The sequence below is a fragment of the Xiphias gladius genome, chromosome 24 (genome assembly GCF_016859285.1).
Source record: "Xiphias gladius isolate SHS-SW01 ecotype Sanya breed wild chromosome 24, ASM1685928v1, whole genome shotgun sequence".
In the NCBI taxonomy this organism is placed as follows: domain Eukaryota; kingdom Metazoa; phylum Chordata; class Actinopteri; order Istiophoriformes; family Xiphiidae; genus Xiphias; species Xiphias gladius.
Window position 1 is genome coordinate 25,365,761 of NC_053423.1, and position 24,710 is coordinate 25,390,470.

General features: G+C 45.7%; 1 protein-coding gene across 4 annotated transcripts in view; it reads right to left on the minus strand.

Annotated features, from left to right (window-relative positions):
* LOC120786599 (semaphorin-6D-like) overlaps positions 1–5,469 on the minus strand; it is a 163,937-nt gene extending 158,468 nt beyond the window's left edge. For all 4 annotated transcript variants that reach the window (XM_040122119.1, XM_040122118.1, XM_040122120.1 and 1 more), the window contains exon 1: positions 5,218–5,469. The gene's annotated coding sequence lies outside the window, so the exon portion shown is untranslated. The remainder of the gene's footprint in view (positions 1–5,217) is intronic.
* Positions 5,470–24,710: the final 19,241 nt, after the last annotated feature.

Sequence of the window (24,710 nt, forward strand, 5' to 3'; positions counted from 1 at the left end):
GACAGCCCACGAAATAAGAAATGGAGATGCAACATTATTCATTATGCTGTAATAATTATTTATCATTGGTTATTCTCAGACAAGGACATTTAATCTCTAAGCGTTACCAGAACTGACCCTGGGACAGCCACACGTGACCACGTGACCACGTGACAGGCTCACAAGTTACAACTACGCCTGCGAGATGTGGGGAAAAAAAGGATCAAGCAACTGGAATAAATCCCCAAATGTGTGGCAGATCGAAACTCTACAACAAGTCTGGTAAATCACCTGAAAACTGCTCGTACCAGCTGAGCCGCCTGGAAACTGCACTTTGCTTTTGTCCAGAGCGGCTGGTGTTTGTCAGCACGCTCACAACGTATACTGTCCTCGTCTCGGTTCACATGTGAAAGAAAGTTGTTAGGTCCAGCCTGTCTCTACCCATCTTAGCCTCTCCCCCTTCCTTTTCTCACTTCCTGCTAGGAGACAAGACGAACCCCCCCCCCACACAAACATTACTATTATTATTATTTGCCAGTGGCGACAATGATGAAGTCTAATTTCCACAGATTCCTGCAGTCAGGAGCTTGGCCACACCATCACACACACACACACACACACACACACACACACACACACACACACAGAGGATTAGAAGAAAAGGCGAGTCCCGCGGCACAGATTTGCACAGAGAACATAATAGCTGATGACATGCGGCAGTTTGGAGGCTTTCACAGCAACGCGGCTAATCTTCCTGCGCTGGAATAACATTATTCTCTCCGCTTCCTCTTCCTCGCCATCGGCCCGCCCACCGGGGACTCGCAGGTCATTGTGTCCAAACGCACCCCAAGGTTAGCGCGCACAATGGACAGGCAGCGGAGAGCGGCCAGCTGGGCGACCGGCTGGTCCGGCGACGCGTTTGGGAGGCAGGTGCGCGTTCGGAGCGGGGTCCAAACAGCACAAAGAGACATTTTCGATCGTAGCACCTTCACACACGGTCAGAGCGAACAATAGAAGGCCCGGTCTAGACCGGAGGGGGATGAAGAAGGGGGGGGTGCTTGGAAAACGGAGGTTTTGGTGGTAAGCCTGGTTTATATTCTGCGATTAACACAAAGAAAAAAAACAGGTGAACTTTAACCTCCGAGTCGTGACCCTACAGGAAGAAACAGAGAAACCCAGAGGAGTAACTACACCAGTAGGGGTGGCGGCTTGTGTGTCCATATACAGTGTGTGTGTCATGCCATTAAGGCCGCTCGAATGGAGATGTACTCAATGACACAGTTAGTGTTTAGTAAAAGTTCATCAATGTGCTGCTCCGACAGCCTCCGCTCGTCTGGTTTCAGTCTCTCCACCAGACACTGAACCTGCTGCAGGGATCTGCTCCCACTCAATGGAGGAAGTCATTCGTGGGTCTTCTATTAAAATCAAAACGGAAAATTCTAAACTGCAAGACCAGTCGTTTTGATCATGACGTCTCAACAAGCTGTAGCAAGTGACTGTCTACACCAGCCACTGTCACCTGTGGCTGGGAGAATTACTCAGCCGAAATGAACTTTGTTTTGTGACTTAGCGGAACAACAAAAAATGAACTCTTGGCTGTCGTGCGGTTAATATGCTCTCAGCGCACTGGTGTTGTGTCAAGATCTCTTATACCATTGGTTGGTCTTTCTGTTAACGCTAACCTCAGACCACGTTTGTCGCCATCCCAAACCAGACTTCTCTGCAACGACCAACCAGGACCAAACGTACGCCTGAGGTGTGCCAGCGATGCTGGTGATCAGGTCTGGCTCTCAGTCGGTGGTCCAGTTCATCCCGGAGGTGCTGGGTGCTGGGTGGGGTTGAGGTCAGGGCTCCGTGCTGGGCAGCTAAGTTCTTCCACGGCAAACCGGGACAAGCATTTCTTTATGGAGCCGCTTTGTGCACAGGGACATTGTCCAACATGTCTTTCGAACTAAATGAGAAAATCTGTTGTTTCTCGTTGCCTTTCAAACCAGTCCAGGGAAATTTCTGATCTGGTGCCCCGACGCTTGGTAGGAACGTTTCATGGTTTGGGTTGAAAACACCTTTGTTCGGGTTAGTGGAACGCCGTCATCCTGGTTAAAAGAAGCACTGCTATGCTAAAGTGAGGCGCCAACCGTCTCCTCTGCCGATTATCTTTGTCTATAAAACATCAAAAACTGTGAAAAACGGCTGTTAAAATTTTACCAGAGCCGAAGTCGACGTCCTCACCTCTTGTTCTGTCCAACTAACAGCCCAAAACCCAAAGAGATGCAGTTTGCCGTCATGTGCAACAAAGAAAAAAAATTCAATCTTCACTTTTGAGAAACTGCAAAGAGCAAACGTATGAAATTTCTTTGCTTTAAAAGAAAAATGACTAAAATGATCAGCCGGTGATCAAAATAGTTGCCAATCAATTCTTCTGCCGACTAATTGTCGCAGATCTAAATTAAACCAGATCGTCATCAGTTTAAATCTACAAACAAGATTTTGGCGACAGAATCCAAAGTCACTCCTGATGCTTCCGGACTACAGAACCGGCACTGAACGTTTTTTATAGCTGAAATGATTCTTCGATCAGCCGAACAGTTAATCAGAGGAACTGTCTGATGATTCGTTAATTCTAAAATAGTTTTGGAAAGTTTGGATAAAAAGGCATCTGAAGACGTCCCCTAGGAAACTGTTTTTCACTGTTTCCTGACATTTCAAAGACCAAATGATCGGTGAATTTCTCCAAAAAGAGCCGATAGATTAATCCCCTGTCAGTCGCGGCCCCGCATGTGTAACCTTCATATGAAAGAGCAGACACAGAGTATGTCATGTTTTTAACTGCAGCACCGACATCCGACGCCATCCCCGAACCTGCTTTGAGACAAGTCTAAAGAAAATGACCACAAACACTGGGTCCAGCATCAGCTGAATGTGAGTCAGAGCATTTGACAACCTTTATGATTCCGTGAGATGTTTTCACATGAGGACTATCACTGTGCATTCCAAGCTCATAACTCGCCCTCAGCTGGAACCAGCAGCTCGTAAACATTTATGTCAGGCTTTAAAAACAGATCATACAGACTGTAAAATCCATTTTCCATGTGAGTCCAACCTACGTGCTTTTCTCTCGGTGTCTACGTGAATTCGGCCAGTTTAACTCACTTGTGGTCGAACTAAGCCCGGTCTCCGAGGTGCAGCTGCAGGACCGAGCCTGCTGACTCAGTCCTGCGGCTTCACTGTGACTCTGGTGCCAAAAGGCATCAGTGTCGACGTTAATAATTCAATATCCTGCTCGTAATTGGCGGCTAACTGGTAGAACGGCGTCCTTCCCGAAGTGACAGCTGCGTTTCGCTTTATTTCAGACCGGTGACGAAGACATAAACCAGCGGCAGACCGCTCTCGCTCTTCCTGCAGCAACACAAATTACCTGCTCAAACTTCTGCAGCTACGCCGTGGCCTGCTTAATGAGAGGCCAATGAAAGCCACTTACAGACCACTTAGGTTGTTTACTCTGAGAATTCTACCCTCAAATCCCCGATCGGAGTCTCATCAGAGGGTCTTATCTGCTCAGACGACCCCAATAAAAGCCAAGGTGGTGGTTTTAGCCCGAGGACTTGCACTGTAAAACTAGGGAAGGTCTGATGTGCCATTTACCACTTTTTTCTGATGCGAACTCAAAGAAAATCCTTTTAGTTCTAATCTGCACATCTTGTATTGTTCTTATCCAACACAGACACTAAATTGTTGTCGTCCATTTGGGTTCAAAAAAACGTGGCCCACATGACTAGAACTGAGTCCAGTTCCCCATCTCACTGCAGGTCATCGTCGGGTACCGGCCGACCTTTAACCTGATTAACCGTCTCTCTGGATGGTTGCCTGTCACCGGCAGAGCTTACGTTTCCTACAGGTTTAGAGAAACCTGGAGGTTTAACGTTTGACTACAGCCTCAAATGACACAAGCTGACGCAGTCAAACAGACCAAACCCGAAGAACATTCAGTTTACCATCACAAAAAAACCCAGCAAATCTCTCCAACTGAGAAGCTGGAGCCATAGATTTGTTCTTCCATCAGAGCTACAGCCGAAACCATGAATCCATCACTCCACGTCAGTTGACAGGGACTCAATCGGCTTTTAATGATCAATTATTTGGTTAAACCGGTTTTCCTGCAGAACCGCAGGTAATCTGCTGGTCACACGGGACAGAGAACTGAACGCTTCGGTCCAGATAAAAGCCCCAATCTGAAGATCTCACCTCGGACTTCTGGGACATGTTGTCAAATGTTAAAAACAAAAGGACTGATCGTTTACGACACGGAAGGAAACCGGGGAGTAGTTGCAGCCCTTCTGTGCGGATCTCCCCACTGCGTTCTGTTCCAAAACTGGAGCCTGAACCCGAGACACGGATGGTGGATGTTACCGCGACCGGACCTGGGTCCGGATCGAGACAGCTCTGTTGTCAGCCCCCTACATACCGGTCTCTCTCCCTCTCCCCGGTGTTAACCCTTAAAGCGGAGATGAGACAAAGACACCGGCTCCAGGTAGGAGGACGCCTCCTTCCTGCGGCTCGCGGCGTCAGAGCGCGACGTTTCCACAGTGACACGTGAAGGTGTTCTCTGTGCGCGAGGAGCGGCAGAGGCACCCGCCCGCCGCCAGCGAGTCTCGGTCCTGCGGGGTCCGGAGGGTCCGTCAGCACGAAGCTGGAAGTTAAAGCATCAGGATGCGGAGAGGATGACGGGGAGGAAGGTGGCCGGAGTTAACGAGGCTTCAGAGACACCGGGTCCGGCCGCTGCTGCGCGCGCCAACCGACGGGTGATTGACAGGCGTCCGTCAAAGCCGCCAAACACACGCACGCTCAGGGAGGGCACGCACAGGCGCGCGTTTCACCCCCAACACACACACACATCCGACCTGGTGCGTCCTCGTTCCTCACGCGTGATCATGCACACACGCGCGCGCGTCCGCACACACACGCACGCACCCGCGCGCACACACACACACACACCCCGAACACGCAAGTACCGGGAATGCGCGCACACGCACAGACAGTCACGGGAGGAGAAGAATCGCGGGGTTGCCTGCAGGAAAACGCCAGAAGAAGAAGAAGAAGACTCACCTTTCTTGCGTCACATCTCCCACAAGAGAAGAGAGAGAGGGGAGCCGGGACGGGAGCGGACCCGCTCACGGGGAGAGAGGAGAAGGGGTTGCCTGCAGGAAAACGCCAGAAGAAGAAGAAGAAGAAGAAACTCACCTTTCTGCGTCCACATCTCCACAAAGACAGAAGACAGACGGGAGCCGGGACGGGAGCCGGACCCGCTCCGTCTCCGTCCAGCCTCGACACTCACGGGCACATTAATCCACAACGGCTCCGCTTATTTCCAAAACACGGGACCAAACCGGCGGGAAAATCTCCTCGTCCAGCCGCGAGCCGGTTCAGGTGTAAATCCACCGAGAGACAGAGCCGGGGAGAGAAGGGGGGACGGCGGGGACGGTGCGTCCAGTCCGGGTGCTAACGACACACTGAGGCGTCTCTCGGCAGCCCAGCGGTTCCGGTTCCAGGCCACGCCCTCCTCCTCATCATTAGAGACCCCGCAGCCAATCAGAGGGCGGGGCATACATCCGACCCCGCCCCTCTCCAATTTAAAGTCCCTGTATTAAATTTAAGGGTTTTTTCTAAACGTGCCTGGATCAATAAATGACTGAATAAACCTTTTAAACACGTAACAGATGAGTAGCTCATTGGTCGTTTGTTTTCACCATAATGATCTTTTCTTTTTCTTATGGAAACAATATTAAACCCTGAAGTATGTTCTTCACAACATGAGCTTTAAAGACATACACGCAGATATAAAATCCCAAAAGCTGAGAGAGCGAAAGGTAAACGAAAGGAACAAAGTGGGAAACGAAAGGAATGTTTTTCTTTCTTCGTACGGTGGGAAGTGTTGATGACCTTCCCACGTCACGTCCCTTCCTTGTGATCTGTCTCACTTTAACAAATCAACTATACCTGCTAAAGAATTTAAAAAAAAGAAATCTTATGTCTGTTATCAGCTAAACTGATGATAACTTACAGCTTTGTGACTAGCTACAGTCATTATAAGATCAAAGACCGATGTCATGGCTGAAAGTGAAAAAACAGTTAAAATAAATGTAGAGATTTGTTTGTTTACACGACTGAAAATGACACAATGATAATCACAATGCAACACGCAGCATCTGCATTTCTACAGACATCAGCTCAACAAAGTGGACACGACGTAGGTTAATACTGAGTCCCGCCACAGGGACAACTGCCCATTTCCCACCTCATCGTGCGTTTCCTGGTGTTTCCGGGTGTTTCCAGGTGTCTCCAGGTGTTTCCAGGTGTTTCCTGGTGTTTCCGGGTGTTTCCAGGTGTTTCCAGGTGTTTCCGGGTGTTTCCAGGTGTCTCCAGGTGTTTCCAGGTGTTTCCTGGTGTTTCCGGGTGTTTCCAGGTGTTTCCAGGTGTTTCCGGGTGTTTCCAGGTGTCTCCAGGTGTTTCCGGCTGTTTCCAGGTGTTTCCGGGTGTTTCCAGGTGTTTCCAGGTGTCTCCAGGTGTTTCCAGGTGTTTCCGGCTGTTTCCAGGTGTTTCCAGGTGGCTCCAGGTGTTTCCGGCTGTTTCCAGGTGTTTCCAGGTGTCTCCAGGTGTTTCCAGGTGTTTCCAGGTGTTTCCGGGTGTTTCCAGGGGTTTCCAGGTGTTTCCGGGTGTTTCCAGGTGTTTCCGGGTGTTTCCAGGGGTTTCCAGGTGTCTCCAGGTGTTTCCAGGTGTTTCCAGGTGTCTCCAGGTGTTTCCAGGTGCTGGGGAGTACGACTGCCTGTGTGAAAATGGCAGTCTGAAGCCTCTGGAGCCGAGTGATGTCTGATAACTGTCCTCAGGTGATGAAGATCTGTTCCTCTACGGGTGAACGCCGGCTTTATGATCCTGGCACTTCCGCCTTCCCACGCTGTCACATGCCTCCGTTCACAATCCCCACGTCACCACATCTGACCAATGAGCTTTCTGCCCGGGTTTCCGCAGCCAATCGCTCACTGGACCTGCTGCCCGTCTGTCTTTCAGAGCGACTTTAGCGTAACCCACCTCCTCCCCGTCACCACCATGACCTCCGCGATGTCCAGGGACACTGGTCCAAAGGTTTCCGTCAACCCCTCGCCGGCTCTGCTCCACCACCGCCGGCATCTAGACTTTCCATTCAATCTCTCCCTTCTCCCGCCTGGTCAGCGTCGGTCGGGTCTGAAGACGACAAGTTTGAAAAGGTGGGTTAGAAGGACGCGAGCTCACCAGAGCTGTGGGTCTTATGCGTGTGGTGAGAAACCGGAGAAACTTGAACCGGAGAGCGTTTGGCGTTTTGAGCGATGAATCAAATATCAAGATAGTGGCTGATAAATTCTTCTGCCAACCATCAATCAACCATCTAACTGTTGCAGCGCTACATTCATACATCGCTCAGTACGAGACAGGACATGGGACTGGATTTGTTCTAGTTTTCAGCGACTTCAAGTGTTGAAGCTGTAGAAAATCGTTGTTTTTCTTGTAAAGTGTAACGGCACAGACCGACAGAACGTAGTGCGCTGATTTCACGTAATTATAAAAAACAACACACTGTAAAGACAAGTATTCATGCAGTGTAGCGGGAGTGTAACTACTTAAACTACTGCCGCTAACGGTAAAAAGCCTCTTCGTCCAGTCTGCCCTTTACGGATTTAAAATGATTTCCACGAGCAAACTTCAATTCAATTTCCAGCTGACAAATTGAGTCTGTTTCTCCGCAGGATAATTAGAGCCAAGTGGAAAAAGGAAAGTGACGGAGACGCCTCACATACAGCGCTGCGATTAGATACCAAATCCCCTCTGTGCTCCGCAGCCTCTCCGTCCCTCTGTCTGTCTTCGTGTCTTCCTGTCTGTTTGTCCTTCTGCAGACCTCCTCCTCCTCCTCCTCCTGCTGCTGCTCCCCTCAGTGTTTATGAAAAACAACAAATTACAGGATATGAGGACTGGTGATGTCTGGGGAAATAAGCTTCTGATTGTGCTTGAGTTAGCGTTCCTGTGTGCCTGATTAAACTGTGATGTCTGCATCTTCGCTCCGTTTCTCTGCAAAACGCTCGTCCGTGTTTACACTGAAATACTGAGAGGAGCAAAACCAGGACCACCAGCTGCTCTTTTTTAAAAACCAAAACACACAGAGCCGGAGGTCCAGGTCAGGGTTGGGACCGCTTCTGAAGCTGAGGCCTTTACAGGATCATTCAGCTTTAGTCATTTACTTCTACTTGTACATCCTGTCTGGGGCTGGTCTCACCTTTAGCCCTGGAGTCCACTGCTGGTGTCCCAGGTCAGTCATCGTGCCAACACTGTTCTCTCTCTCCTGCAGTTCTGGCTCACCCAACATTTACCTCCTACCGACCCCCCAGTCCTCTGTTGCATTTCTAGCCCCGCTACTGGTGCGGCTCTGGGGATGGTCTGTTGTTGGTCAGTCCGTCCACCGTTTTGGTTCAGAGTGAAATAGCTCAACTACTGGATGGATTGCCATGAATTTTTAAATATACATCTGAGGTTCCCAGAGGATGAATCCTGCTGGCTTGGTGATCCTCTAACTTTTCCTCTAGCGCCATCATCAGGTCAACATTTGAATTTGGTTTATGACCAGACACCTGCAGAACTACCGACGTTCCCATCTGCCTCAGCTGGACTCTGTGTTCAGGGCTAAACAGCAAAAACTCGGGTGCTAAACATGGTAACCATTATAGCTGCTAACATCAATGTGTTAGCATTTTGGCTTTGAACATCTTAGCACGCAGATGTTAGCATTTAACTGAAACCACCGCTCTGTCAAAGTACAGCCTCACAGAGCTGCTAGCATGGCTGTCTCTCGGTCTGTCCTCTGTGGAGACAGCGTGGGCTTTCTGTGTGTGTTTCTTCACGTGATAAAAAAGATATTTTAATGGAGCTGGCTTCTCTGAACAGTCTGGTTACAGAAGTGCATGGCGACGCACTGATGGCGAGCGTGTTAGCTTGCCAATATTAGCTTTTCAGCCTCTTTAGTGCAGCATCGACTGCATCGTGGTGCTGATCCATCAGAGCTAGAAACACGTCAAACGACTCCTGACAGTCATTGCCATCCGCGCCAGTCGCTCGCTCTTCTTGGTTGCCATGCCTGCGCCATCATCACACGATGGACTGCTCCCCTCAGGGTGGGATTCAGCTGCGGCCCCAAGTGAAGGACTTCCAATATCTCGGGCTGCAGTTCCCAAGTGAGGGTAAAATGGAGCATGAGATCGGCAGGAGCACGGGTGCAGTGTCTGCAGTAAAGCCTGAAGGTGAATCTCTCACTTTAATGGTTGATCTGTTTATCAAACCTCACCTAAAGACATGAGCTTTGGGGATTGAGATTGTGGATACATGCGTTCTTGTGAAAAATGAGTTTCCTTCTGAAGGTGGCTGGGTTCCCCCTGACTAAGCAGCCTGGAAATCCATTAGGAGTTAGGACTAGAACCACTGCACCTCAGCTTCAAAAGGAGCCAATTAAGGTGGTTTTGGCATCTGATTCAGTTGGCTCCTTGATACCGTCCTGTACAGGTTTTCTGGGTACGTCCCACTGGGAGTAGAGCCTGGGGCAAACCCAAAACATATTGGAGAGATTATACCGAATAACCCATCAGGCCTGGGAACACCTTGGATGTCTGGGCTTGTTTTGCCTGCTGCCATCGAACCTTGACCTGGAGAAGCATAAGAAAATAAATGGATGGGAAGGTCCTTGCAGAAATCGAGGGCGTGATTACGCTTTGATCTTTAGAGAAAACGTGAGGTAACAACTCTTGATATTGTCTGACATCAAATTTTAAAACATGCAAATGTTGTATGGCAACGTGGCAATAAACTAAAGTCACGTATTTTCTCTAAACATCTCTCCAAACAACCTGCAGCCATTTACAGTTGATATCTCCTGCCTTCCATAAAGTTACTGTTTGATGCTGTGGCTGTTTGGTGTGAAAAAAAAAGCAGCAGTAACATCCCAGTCTGCCGTCTGATCTCCCTCAGATGTAAACAGTAGATTACAGCACATATACAGATCACATATTAAACAGCAGCAGTGCAGCCTCACCAAGGCTGAACAGAATGAAATGCATGAAATAAATAAATGTATGAGCGCTGCCATTTCGCCCGTCGACTTCTGCAGCTTTAAGTCAGCGCTCTCATCAGCACTGAAACAATTCGTCAGAGACGATCAAACCCTCGGGGCTGAGACTTTAACGGATGCAGGAACACAGACACTGAAACACAGCAACAAGTGTCATAAAGCACAGCCCTCGGGCGAGTTTCAAAAAGTAAAACCCTCGTCAGATCCTGTGAGTGTCCCCATTGGAGTCACACATAGTTAATGGTGCAGTGTTTCTGTTGTGTTTACTCACCGTGCTCCTGTAATATATGCCGGAGGAGATCCTATCGTCTGAGTGTGAGAGCATCTCGTACCCGGCTGAGAGGTAAAATGTGTACTTTACGAGCTAAAGTAGGAAATGTGGCCCATATGGCACTTCATCACAATTAATGTTTTCGTATGAAACACGCACACACACACAAGGTCAGACAACAGCTGCCGAGCGTACACTTTCATGAAAATGAGGGTCTGGTGGATTAATCTATGAGAGGAACCTGCCACGAACAGCTGCAGAACTTTGAGACAACACTTTTTAAAGCTCAGTAACATAGCGTCTTTGCTGGTTACCTGCTCTGAAACTTCTTCCCGGCTGGCCACCGTACCCTGTCTGCGACCTTGAGCTTTTCTTATGGAAAGTAAATGTGGTGTTTTACCTGATAAAACTGGCGCTTCAAGTTTTCCAGCACAGATTCCTGTCAGGAGCCAAAACAAAAAGCGTTCAACCAAAAAACCGCGATAGAACAATCACAGCCACCGTGACCTCCTGTGTCTCTGTGAACCCGCTGCCCCTCCTGTCATTTAAATCCCGTCTGGAGTCTCGTCCTTGGATTTTAAAGTGGGTCTCTGAGTTTTTCATCAGGAGAGAAAGAGCCTGTAAAAGCTCATCACATGGTCTGTTGTAAGGCAGCTCCAGGTCGGTGCTGCTCTTCTCTTTTGAACCCTGGATTTGTTCACATTCAGTCAAACTGTCCCGTTAAAAGCTGCTGAACCAGCTGTGACCAGCTGCTGTTCTCAGCGTAGCCGTGGACGTACAGACAACCGTCGCTGGATCACTGTGATGCTGAAGGAAACTTAAAAACATGAGGATTCTCAGGCAAGTTCTGAATTATTATTTTTAGCTTTAGGTGAGGCTAGCAGGGGCTAGCTTTTCACTCGATGTAGCTCTTTTTCCTTGGCTGTCTGGTTTTTCTGTAGTACAAACTGCGGTTTGTCTCTTTGGTAGTTACGGCAAGTTTTACCGGCTGTTGTCGCAGAAAGTAATACACGTCTGTGGCATCATAATTTCCCAAATGCCAAAAAGTCACCTCCATTTTTACCAAATACGTGCTCACTACATTTCGGCTGCATAAGGCAGCGTAGTCGGTGAGAGTGTTAATAGAGCCGGAAATTCTGTCACCGCCCTGATTTACTACAAGAAAAGGGACTCAGCCAAAAGCAAAAAGTAGATTGATAAGGAGGGGGATCTTGCAGTCTGTAAGATGGAGCATCAATGTAGAAACTGATGGCAAAATAAACATGTAGCCATATTGTGGTTAAGGGGTGAAACATCAGAATGATTCTTTGAAAGTGTGGAAAGTTCAAAAGACAAGCAAAATCACATGGTTCTTCTCCGCCTTTTGCTATCAACCTGTGGTCCTGGACGGGTGGAGGGGATAACGTGCCTTGCTTAAGGGCACCGCGGCTCTACAGCCTGTAGAAGCTGGCTGTACAGTGATGCCTTGATACAGGCCAGCAAAACACCTCCACTGCTGCTCATTTCAATTCAAATCCTCCTGAATCCTGCAGCAACACACACAGACACAGTGAAATGTGAATAATAAGCAGCAGCAATAATTCACATTTCAGCTTTGTGTTTCATATTTTTTATTTAAATTGTGTTTGTTGATTGTTGCTGACAGAGCGGCATTAATCACACGACGTCTTCCTCACAATCCTGCCGACGAGCTCATCACATATTCAGAGTACGAATCTAATCAGACCTCCTGTCGCTCGCTCCTTTATTCCTTAATCCTCCTTTTCCTGGCTTTGTTTTCTCCTCATTCATCCCTGCATATTTCCTCTCACCCTCATCATCTTCTTTTCCTTCTTTATCACCTTTTTTTCTCTTTGCATCACATACAAACACACTCTGGATTTCATTTTAATATCACAGCAATGAAACTAATAAACCCCCTCTGCCCATGGCATCCTCTAGTGATTCAGATGTGTCTGTGTGTGCGTGTGTGTGTGAGTGTGTGGGTGTGTGTCTGTGAGGAAGAGAGTTAGACAAAGAAATAAAGAGAAAGAGTTTTTTCTTTATCATAAGTCGATTCATAATTCAATCTTTTGTGTCTGAATGAGAGTCATTCTTTATCTTAATTCTTATCTTTTATGGGTGTGTGAGATGTGTGTGATTTTTATAATGCAAATCAATTCCCAACCTGTGTGCATAAAAGAATAAGAGACAGCACACATCATAATTCAAATCATATTTCAAATTCAAATCATTGCGTCTGTGTGTGTGTGTGTGTGTGTGTGTGTGTTTGTCGGTCTCATAATTCTAACCGGATCACAAACCTTTGTCTCTGCAGCAGCGAGTGTGTGCGTGTGTGTTCCTATGTGTGTGTGTGTGCACGCGCGTGTGTTCACAGCAGCAGCTTTTGTTGAAGAGTCACCTTGAGCTGAGGAAGTGGAGGACAGAACCATCAGTGTCTGCTGTCGTGTGCTTCACCAGAAAAATAAAAAACCCCAGAAACACCTGCAACGCCTGCAACCTCAGTGAAATTTAAATTAGCTCCGCTAATCAATATTTGCAAATCAAATGACTCTTTAATGTGAAAGCGTTAAAACTGGCACCACCTCTGCAGCTCTACAGAGCTTTTTGGCGCCTTTTGGCTCCTCGTTTTGGTTTTCCGGCACATCTCCGGTCTGGTTGAGTCTCAGTGCTTTCAGCCGCAGCGGGCAGCAGCTCTCAGTGTAAAAGCTGTAAAAAGCCGCTGTGCACTACCTGCTAAGCTTAGACTTAGATTCATCAGATGGACACTGCTTAACCATATGACTGCTCCTGCTCACTTTTCAAGTTGAATCTACTTGCTTGCTGCCTAATGTTATTAGTCATTGCAGCTTTAAATCTACACGTCCTTGGAGATACAACAAAACTCACTACCTTATTGCTAATAGCTCGCTAGGTGGTCGCTTACACTTTCAGAGTGGCAGATGGAGCATTTCTACATGGTTACAAAGGTGTTACTAGATGGTTGCTGCGATGTTACCGCATCAGGCCACTCGTAAGCGGTTCGCTATGGAGCTCTGTGTGATTACTAGCATGTTGATAGGGGGCTGCAGACGATTTCTGGGTGTTTGGGCCGCCTCCGTTGGTGCTGTGTATCCTGATCATCAGAGCAAAGTGTTATTTTGTCTCACCTCATTCAGTGTGGCCTTGCGCACATTTTAGATGATTTCTTTATTTTTCATTTTGCTTTGCTCGAGCCGTTAAGTAGTAAATGAAGTCTCTGTCCCATCGACGTCACTTTCATTTGCCAGAGAAGCTGTGGCAGAAGTTGTGAGGAGCAGTGATTAAAGAAATACAGTGTGTCGATTTAAGAGTTGCTATTTCTCTAAGTCAATTTACAACAACTTGTAGGTTACAGCTTAAAACATCTCATCCAGTGTTTTGAAATATTTTTTTTTATATTTCTTTTTATACACAGTTAAATATAGATTGGTAGAAGACGGCCCCATTTGTGACGTATCTGAGTTATCATGATTACGAGCTACCGACTTGTAAAGAGTGTTCACGTCAATTTCCAAATCGCAACTACAACCGGCAAATTTGGATTTTTCCTAAATCTCCGTTGTATCCGACTTCACAGTCACTAAGAAGGAAGTTTGGATGCCTCACATCATCCAACGACTGTTGGTCAATGTAATTAAACCCCCATTTAATAGATATAGTGTTATATTGTCAATGCACAGCATTTTTGGCCACACTGCAGCAGCGAGGCCAGCCCTACGGATGTGAAATGTCAGTGAGTTTGTGAGTGAGTGACGAAGTTACACGATCATCAGCCAGCCGAGTGTTGGAGTTTACCCATTGGCAGTCGCTCTTTCAAAATGAATTGGTGCAAACAGTTTCTATTGCGTCATCAGGGGTCGTTAACAGACAGTGTTTCCTACTTAACGCCTTTTTTGCCAGATTTACCAACTTTTGTGACCCTTTAGCGACTTTAGTGACTTTTTGGCTAAAAACCTTAGCTACTTTCCAGGGGAGAGTCGCCGGTTTTGGTCGTGCAATGATGCATACTCACCTCAAAACAAAAGCATGTGTCTCTGCAGACTCCTGAGGAAATATATGATGGAAACTAATCCCACAGTGATCAAACTATGTGATAGTAAAAACTTGTCATAATGCATTTAGGAGCGCTGCTGCTGCTGAGGCTTTTCCCAACAGTGATCTCGGCCATTTTAACCTTGAATGCATGTTTCTTGTGCTGGAAGAAGAATGTCGTGCTGTTGAATTTGTAACTCTTAAGCACCATTCAGTGTGTGTGAGCGAGCTAGAGACACCAACCCTGAGCCAATCAGAGGAAACCACATGGGGTACCACTTGTACCACTAAGACGTACCACATGTCAGAATCTGTGGGGCAATTAGAAGCTCAGCTATTAAACGTTTTCCACCTTAATAGTAGACGGACAATCAATGAGGTTTGAGCGATAAATGTGTACACTCAAACACAGAATAGTGTATTCAAATGTCTGTACAAATGTTACACACAAGACTTGCAAATATAATGCGACATAAAGAAGAAACACCCCCTCCTAACCTCTCTCTGTGTCTCTCTCTCTCTCCTGTCAGTCCAAATCTGCTGACTCGCTCTTTCAGGAGCTTCGCCGTGACTCAGCAGAGAGTTCACCCTATGAGTTATCAGGGTCTTCATCAGCAGGGACCAGGGCCAGGATCCCCTGTGGTCGCCACAGGGGAGGATGATGGCATTTTTGAAGTTGGGGGGGGCATCGAGTGTTGGATGACATAATAGGCTGGTGAACTTTTTCACGTCAACTTCCTTTCAATCTCAGCCGTGCCTACCTTTCTTGTACAACTAGAACATGGTAGGAAATGCATTCCCTCTTCTCATCAGGGTACTTCCAAATCAAAATGGTTCCTGTGGGGTGTCGTTTGAACCATTTGACGATTATTTCACTTATCGATTAACCTACTGGGCTATGAGTTTATGAGTTTATGATAGGTAGATAGACATAATGACAAAAAACATGGAGCAGCGATACTGCAGCCGTTTCTCAAGATCACATAGATCAGAGTGGATGCTGAGGAACTCTGAGGTTAAAAGTTCAGTCGTGGAAATAACAGAACTTCAACAATCTTTAAAAACTTTTATCAATTCTACCTGCTCAATAAAAAAAGTTCATTCATAAAAAAATGCTTCAAACGAGTTTTATTCTGCTCAAAGACGAGTCAAACAGCTCTGACTGACCTGAGTTTCCCTCCAGCGGGCCGCAGGTACGCTGTTATAAATCTAACAATAAATCTCTTTTTTACACTCTCATTTGTCTTCCTGTAAATGCACCATGAGGCTTTTGCTGAATCACCCTATATTCTGTGATTTAACAGCGTGAACTGACATCTACTAGCCGCCGTTGTGTGTGGGGCCAGGCGCTGACCTGAGGGAGGGGGACTTTGACCTCTGGCTATCAGACTGAGACTTCTGCCCCGGCCGGCGGGACGAAATGCCACAGATCCTCCGGAGTTATTAAAGGTTAAAGCTGGATCTCTCACAGAGAGACACTTCAGGGGCTGTTAACATTTCTGCACTGAGCCTGAAAACCCTGCAGGCTGAGAGGGATGCTAAGTGGACGGACCTTTCCCAGAAGTCTTTCAGGGAGCTGAGGTAGCAGAGATCAGTGAGAGGTCAGTGACGTAGCTCAGACCATGAAGCTCTTAAACTCCTAATTTTACTTTAACATGTCCTATTAGGGTTCTTTACATTTAGAAGCTACGATGTGTGAGGGGAGCACTGAGTCATAAATCTCAACAAATGGAAATATTATTGTCTGGTGCATCAGTTTAGACACACTTCCTTAAAATCCAGCTTTTCAGTGGTGTCCTCGGAACCATTTGGGTTTTAGATGTGTATATGGCAGGCTTGAGCAGTTTAGAATAAATACACACCTTCGACATTCAACATTTCCCCCCGTTCTCTTGGTTTCAGTTCAAAATCAGAATAAACTAAAGGGACCCAACCGAAACTACCCCTGTTCTCTCTGCTGTAACCATATCTGTTTCTTCTGAGTCAAAAAAAAATCCACAGTACTTCAAACTGAATTTTATAACTTTATTGATAGTAAACAGTGGGGAGGAGAGAGTGATTTGAAATCCAAATTGGAAAGGTAAACACGGGAAACTGCCGTTAATGGTTGGCACCTTAATCTCTAGCTCTTAACGGTATTCCTGAAACAATTCATTTTTGCCATTGTACTCTGAATAGCTCATAATGTTTGAGCGTTTTCTGATCTGCCGCCACTATGGTTATTGTTTGGTTGGGTTGGTTAAAAGATACCAGCGTTGGCATGTTGTTAGGAGATGGGATGTAGACTTGATTTGTACGGCCATCCATCTGCACCAGCCCCCTGTCTGAGGGGTCAGGTGGCACCAGAACGACACCCAGCCGCCGCCATCCTCTACTCCTGGGAGACAGAAGTCACACAGCCACAAGATGAAGCGTCAGGTGGGCTGAAACATACAGTGGGTGGTTTTAGGAAGGTGAAAAAAAACAAATACTGTTATTGATATTTGCCCTTTTCCAAGGAAAACCGAGCACTTTTGACCTCCATCTTGACCATCAGACCCGGGGGGAGTCAGTCCCCCTCTTCAAATGATCGTTTTGGTTACAAATGTCTGTCCCTGCTCTCTGTGCAAAAAAAGGAAAAAACACTTTTGATCGCAGTTACATGCAAGTGAAATGTGAGCCATTACCTGACTGATGTAGACAGTTGTAATCAAAACTGAAGCGTGTCATCCAGCCCGGTATCACATCCGTACTGGACCATTCTGCACCTCACAAGTTACGTCCGGTGCCTACGATCAGTGACAATACAGGAAGTAGTGGAAGGTAAGGGTGCAACACATCTGGCCCATATTTATCACACTGATCAGCGTAAAAATCTAATTTGGACTTAAGTGACAGATCAAAGTAATAAATAAAAACTAGTTTTGACTGTGAAAGTCTGTGAAATGTCAGAGAGCTGCAGAGAGCGAACCTGGTTCAGAGCAGATGCTCCAGGACCACAGCACAGAGATGTCTAATAATAATAATGACCATAATAATAATGACCATAATAATAATAATGATGATAATAATGATTATAAGTGAACAGAAGATATTGGGTTGTGTTTTTCTCAGGGCTATTCTGAGCTTAATCTGAAATATATGGACTAAGAAGAAGACAGTTTGGGGACAGAGAGCTGCACAGTCCAGACGAACATTTGACAGCAGCATTAGCCTGATTCGGCTAATCCTCATGACTCCAACTGTCATCTCAGAGCGTCTTCATCCTCTCAGCTTGTCAACACGCCATCAGAGCCAAAGGGATCCTGGCTGCTGCCCGGGTCAGGCCCGGGTCAGGTTAGGGGGCTAGTAAAAGGACTTAAGGGACTGTGAGTCGCCTGGAGCCAAAGACTTAACGGCACCTCGTTTTCTAAATATTTACCCCTCTTTCAATTAGCATAAAGGCCCTTTCTGCCCTCTTATCTCTCTCCCTGTCGCTTCTTCCTCTTTTTTTTCTTTCTCTCCTTCCTCTTCCTCCTCAGGTGTTCCCTCTATCTGTTGTCATTTGAAATCCTCTCTTCACACTTTAACCTCGGGGAATGCGTCTCCTTCTTTTTCTGAATCAGCATCAGAGAGGCTTTATTAGCATGACCAACAGCAGTCTTCCCTTTCTGTGCCGAAACGCTCAGGCTTTTGTGAGCAGAAACCAGAGGCCTTTTCCTCCAGATAGACGTCACTTGCTCTGCTCGCTGACTGCTCCAGTAAACCATCTAAAAAAGCTTTTCCATTTGCTCTTATAAACACTCTCTCTCTGGTAAGTTTTGTCCGATGAACAGGAAGTTACGCATTTCAATGCATGAGCTGAGCTGGGACGTTAGCATTAGTCACCTACGGCAACTCAAACTCAAAAACTCAGTCTGTTGTTAATCTACATTTGTCCTACTGTCAACAAATCTCATGTTTAGACCCGAACTAACAGTTTGTAAAGTAAGAACTACGTAGGAACCAGTTTGCTCCGAGCTCGTTGGCTCGTACTGAAGACGTAAATATTTAAAAACACCTCACAAATATATAGTGAGGAGGAGGAGGAACAGGAGGAAATAGTGCATTTGTTGGGGATTAATCCACATTTGGTGCTGTAGTATTTGTGGCTGCAGGACGGTGTGTGTGTGTGGGACTGAGTCAGAATGAACGACCGTGTGTTTGTTTGCGGTGATGAAGCAAAATGTCACCCAGAGCAACAGGGTGGCTCAGTGATGTGTTTTAAGAGTTTCCATGAAGGAGTAAGAAATATCAGGCTGACGATACTCGTTGGTAGGAGACATTCAGAGTTGGTTTGCAATGTTGGGATTTGTTGACAAGAAGAAAAGCAAAAAGAAAAAAAAACTAAACATGTATAATTTAAGAAGCAAGTTTGTTCTTTTCCTGAGCAAATTATCCGGGAACATCTGACCAGATTCCCATGAAATTTATCAGCACATTTCTTCTCTCCAGAGGATGAACCCTTTAGTTCATGAACCCCATGATCTTACCAGCCTCAGGCCAAATGTTGGAAAGACTCCAAGAAGAGACAAATCATCAGGATTTTGTTCTGTCCAACAACAGCAAATCTGCGCTGGCTTCGTGTCATTTCTCACAAACTTGCTGTTTTATTTAACAAACTGGACGTGGCAGGTGTTCAAATCTGAGCTGTCCGTTGATTTTTATCAGCGTTTTGTGATATTATTTGTTGTGAAGCACATTTTAAATCAGTTTTTATTGTGACAAGGCTCAGCAGCATCTGTGCTGCCGACATAAACTAAACTCCTTTGGAGTAGATCAGAGAATATTGGCAACGTTTCGTTCCTCATTTACCAGAGTGTTTTAATTTTGTCACTGATTTGCTGGTTTTCTCCCCTTTGTCAAAAGGAACAGAACTGACTGTAAGGTTTTGTTAACCTCAGCTCTACAGTTAAAAACACAACCATCTCTCAGAGAGAGTGACGAGTAATTTGAATTGAACAGAATAACTGTTTAAAAAATGGTGAAAAAATGAGATCACTAGCTCATTAGCTGTGGATGCAAAGCGCCCACTAATCACACATTTAAGCTCCACTTTAAAATTGGCTTTTTTAAGAGCTTAGGAAGAAGATTTGAGTCTTTAAGCCCCGAGCTGCACTCAAGGGATGGACAGAAGGATGGAGGGAGGCATTAAGAGAAGGAAAAGAAGTGAGCATCACAACAGGAGCTGCAGAAAAACAAGACTGAGGCATGAAAAAAAGGCTTCCTTACTACTTGGGAAAAAATTGTCAAAACAAAACGAACTGTGACGTTATTCAGCAGTTATTGTAAAAAAAGAACATCAAGAAGACAAAGGAGCAGATGAAAATTAAGACGGGTCAGGAATTTAAAAAAAAACCACGAGTTACAGATGAAAACAAAAACAGGAACAAGAAAAGGATGGAAGGTGGAAAGACATCAGGGAAATGTACAGACGGTGTCGAGTTAGAACAAAGTGTAGATTTTAAGGACAAAGGCATGAGTAGAAATTTAAAAGAAGAATCCTAAGAAATTATGACAGGAATAGAAACCGTTGGAAAAAGACGGACAAAAGATGAATTGGAGAAAATCTATCAGGATAGAAAGGTTAAGAAACCTTGGTTGAAAGGAGGGAAACTGAAATGGATAAAAGAGGGATAAAGGACAGATGAAAAAGAGACAGAAGTGAGGAAAAACACGGAAATGTGAACTGGAGGGACAGAAAAGAAATTCAGAAAAATGGGGACAACATGAAAGAAGAAAATGGAAATGAGAGAGAGACTTGAATGTAGATAAATGAGAAGAGAAGAAGAGAAGGAACATGGCTGAAGGGTGGGTGGGGATGATATGAGTGATGAAGTGATCGAGATCTGGATCGATAGATGGATGGATAGGTCAGAAGATCCATGGATGGATAGTTGAAGGAATACATGAACGAACACACAGACAGACAGAAAGATGGATGGATGAACGAGGAGATAAATCACTGAAATGAGCTCAAGAACGATCCGTCAAAAAATGAGCTTTTAAAATGTCACCGTGCCGCCTCGTCTCCCTCCGTCTTCATCACTGACTCACTGTCTGTCTGTACACCCATCCATCTGTTCATCCATCCGTCTGTTCATCCATCCATCTTTCACTTTGTACTTTTATAGTTCAGATGATTAGTCAGATTTTTCATGATGAGTCATTACATACATTAAATGAAAGAGACATCTCAGGTAGAAATATGCTGCTGGTGAAGGATTTGATCTTTCCGACTGAAAAGAAGCTATAGAGAACCTGCTCGAACCCAACCTGCACAAATTCATTTTCAATGAAAGACAACTGATGCGAAAAGGACCTGAGCACAGTCAGACCCAGTCCAGGATAAACCCGAGGCCTTCAGCAATATGAGTCGCCCCTTCAAATGAATGTAATGTAATAGGCTGAAATGTAATTTGGACCCAGCCAGGTCCTCTCAAATCCCAGGTCGGGTCTTGGATACTCGACCGAGTGGACCTGTGAAGACCTGTAGTCCAAGCTTAAGCTCTGCTGATGGAGAATACACAAAGCCAAATGCTCATCCTGTTGTCGTCGTGACACCACGATCATCATGTGTTTTGGTCCTGTTTCAATTCATTTCACTAAATTCTGAATTAGTTTGCATCAGATAAGAACTTCCTACCAGTCCACGATTTAAGTAACTGATGCAGCGGGAAAAATGTGACGACTGACTGGATAAAACTAAAGGTAACTGTGCTTACTGCCTCCATAGCAGTATTATTTTCTATTTACATCACCCACAGGAAGATGGAAACTCTGGGGGGAAATCTCAAAATATATCCATATATATATTCAAAAATATAATCAAAACAGCGGCTAAATGAACCTTGAGGTGAGATGATCTTGTTCTACTGCCTTACACCGAGGCCGAGGCCATCTCATCAACACGGTTCTTGCGTAACTGACTCTGCTCTGTCCGTTCACATACAGATGGACGTGACTGACTCAGGTTGAATCACGTCAGATCAAGTATCGCGTCAGGTAGAGTCACGTTAGAGTCACATCACGTTTTGACGCTTGACCGCGTTTTGTCTAAAGCGCAGATGTTTCGCCCTTAAGCTTCTAATAAAGGGAGTAAAAAAAGCACAGTCGTGATTCTGAGATCAGGAAAAAACTGGTAAACCGAACCGAAATTAAGAGGAACATCTGTGATCAGTGGGTTAATGATGCCTCACCTAATGACGACAGACCCGAACGTGGAACAAAGCCGAGAGCTGCGGCGCACGGGCGTTTCAACGTCGCACCACAAGGTGAAGCTGGCGGTGTCATCACATTTACGTACATGAATCTACTATAAAACATCAAGCCTGTGACACATTATAAAAAACGCTGCACATGTGCTTCATTATGAACGTGTGAGCTGAACACACACACACACACACACACACACACACACACACACACACACACACACACACACACACACACACACACTCATTCTACCGCAACAAGAAGGAATAATTAATGAGCAAATATGTGTCACCAGAAGCAATAAAAACTCAAGTGAACTGAAAACGAAAGGAGACCGAGGGGAGTTTAAATCTGTTGTTCTGACAACTAAACCCGATCCACAGTGGACTCCAGTGGATCCACAGTGTTTTTGACTGGTCTCCGGAAGCAGGGAGACTGTAAAGATGATTTTTGAAGACCACCTCTTCAGAGACTGGTTCTCACTGCTCTTTGGTGAACGTGGGACAAACAAAGAGACTGAAAACAGAAGCTACACTAAGTCTGTAACGGTACATGTATTTATACTGACCCATTTTTCACAGTATGTTTGGTTTGATACTCAAGTAGTTTCAGTTTGTTAAACCCAATAAACCAAACAATTACAGTCTGATCAGTCTACCCGAGTATTATTATTGTTCTCTTAAAAAGTGCATTTCCATCCGGAAAGATTTGGTAGTTGTTGTCTGTTAGCTTCACCGTGTTTGTCAGGTGAGCCCAGCTCACATTGTCGCTACCATCGTCAGACTAGAGAACGTGTGACTGAGTCCACCAAGGCTGGACTACTGACTGGGCAGAGCGGTCCCTCAAGGGCCGCAAAAGCTCCAGGTTTTTTCTGTCTGTATTATTTGATCAATCGCAAATTTGTTGGAAATTTGCACCAGTGAAACAGAATATACTATGACAAGTCCTCCATCATCCATGTTGTGGATCTGCTCTTGAATCTAAGAACAGTACTCCCACTCTTTTAGCTCTGGTTTTGGTCTCCACCAGTTCTGAGGGGAACATCTGGCTCTTCAGCTGCTAAGTGCTCCACTAAGTCCAGGAGCTGGTCTCTGACTGTGTCTGGCTTCTGAGCAGGTAGTAGACAGTGGCTTTTTACAGCTGTTTCTCTGAAAACAACTGAGATTGATCCAATCAGGAAATTTGCTGCAAAAAACCAAAACTAGAAGCTAAGAGAGGATAAAAAGCTGCGTAGAGTTGCAGAGTTGCAGTGTGTTTGTCACTACAAGCGTCAACCTTCCCAATACACACCCTCATTTGGTCCAGTTTTAATATTAAAGTATTGATTAAAGCATCTTCATCCACTGCAGCAGCATCTCAGCACACGGCATTAAGGTGATGAATACACCCCTCTGCTGTCGTGACAGGGATGACGAAGTGACGTCCGCCGCAGCTGCTGCGGTACTGAGGATGGTTCTTAACCTTTATTTATCCAGGTGGTTTTTTCCAGACGCTGCAGTCAACTATCAGCAGCCTACTGTGAACGAGAAATCACCTGACGAAGCCACGGGTGAGTCTTCAGACTGTTTGTCGGGTTTGTTTCCTCACTTAGCCCAGTGTCAAATCTTTTCATATGACCTACAGGTGAAAATGACACATTGACGTTTGCGATTCCTGCTGTTACCATCACGTGATGAAGAAACACAACATTTACATGAATGTTTAAGAAGCTATTGTGTTATTTTGCACCTGCTCTGTATGTTTTCTGCATGATCCTGTATTGTAGACAGATTGTAATGTATCTCTGTACAACATGTGGCACTCAGCACATTAATATTGCAGTGTCCTGGTGTGTCTCTGCTTCATTACATCCCTGACCCGAACAGAGAGCAGCTGAGTGGACGATCCCTGAGCTTTTTAAAATTCGAGCACATTAGATAAATCACAGCAGAATGAAGCACGGCGTGCTGCTGGAGAGGCTTTTAAACCCACATCCTGGATTCGTGTTAGTGCAACCACCTGCCAGTTTGACTGCTCAGTTATGTGGGAGTCCTTATGTAAGACTAAATAAAACATACGGGACAGGAGGTCGAATCTGATTTTTAAGTCCTAAATTATCGATTTGACCACGAAAATGATACAAAACTCTCCATCCAAAAAGTTACACAGGGATGATACCGAAAAATATTTAAGTTATGGGAAGCACTGAACTGAGAGCTCATTTAATTTTCATTGTAGTCTGGTGAAAACCTTGCAAATCCAAGGTCGGTGACTTTTATGTGTAGCCCTTTTCCACTGCAGGAACTTTTCCTTGAACCTCCGCAGGAGACAGATACCAGCATCTGAAATCATTTCCTGCCCCCTGAAAAGCCCCTGCTCTGGGACTAGACCTTCCGGATGGCTGAGCTTGTGCTGAACGTCACTGACTGGTCAAACACAAGCCTCTGGGCTGCTGTTGTTACGTGTATTGATGCTAATGAGTGAAAAACTGAATCGATTCAATGTGGTTACACATTAAAGCAGAGATTTTAAAAAACTGTTAAACAGGAGATCATCATTACTTTGCAGATTGAGACTCGTTCTGGATTCTCAGTCTCTCTCTGCCCCTGAATGTCTTTTTTTACAAGATCTCATACATCAGAGTCGGGAATCAGTAAAGCTTTCCAGATCAGTCGTCAGAGTCTGATGACAGGTACGCGTTCTTCCACTGTAGACGGGGAAATAAAGGGGAAACTGGGACAATAAACTGAGGCAAGTCAGAGACCAAAACCGCAAACGAAGACACAATCTCCTCTCAGAGTGCTGAAACCAACAGATTAACAAAAAGACATTTACTCAACCGAAAGCAGGATTGATTCTCCTCCTGAACTGCTTGACACAGGGTCAGATGCCGTCGGAAAGCTCCCTCCTCCCTCACCTTTCCGACATCGGATGGGGGGGGTCTGTGACCCACCATTTCTGTAACTTTCTCCGACATTCACGCTATGACTGGTGAGAATAGAAGCCGGGGCTTGAACGCCTCCCTCAGCTCTTTGTTCATTTGATACGCAACTATTTCTGTCACTTTTCATGTGAACA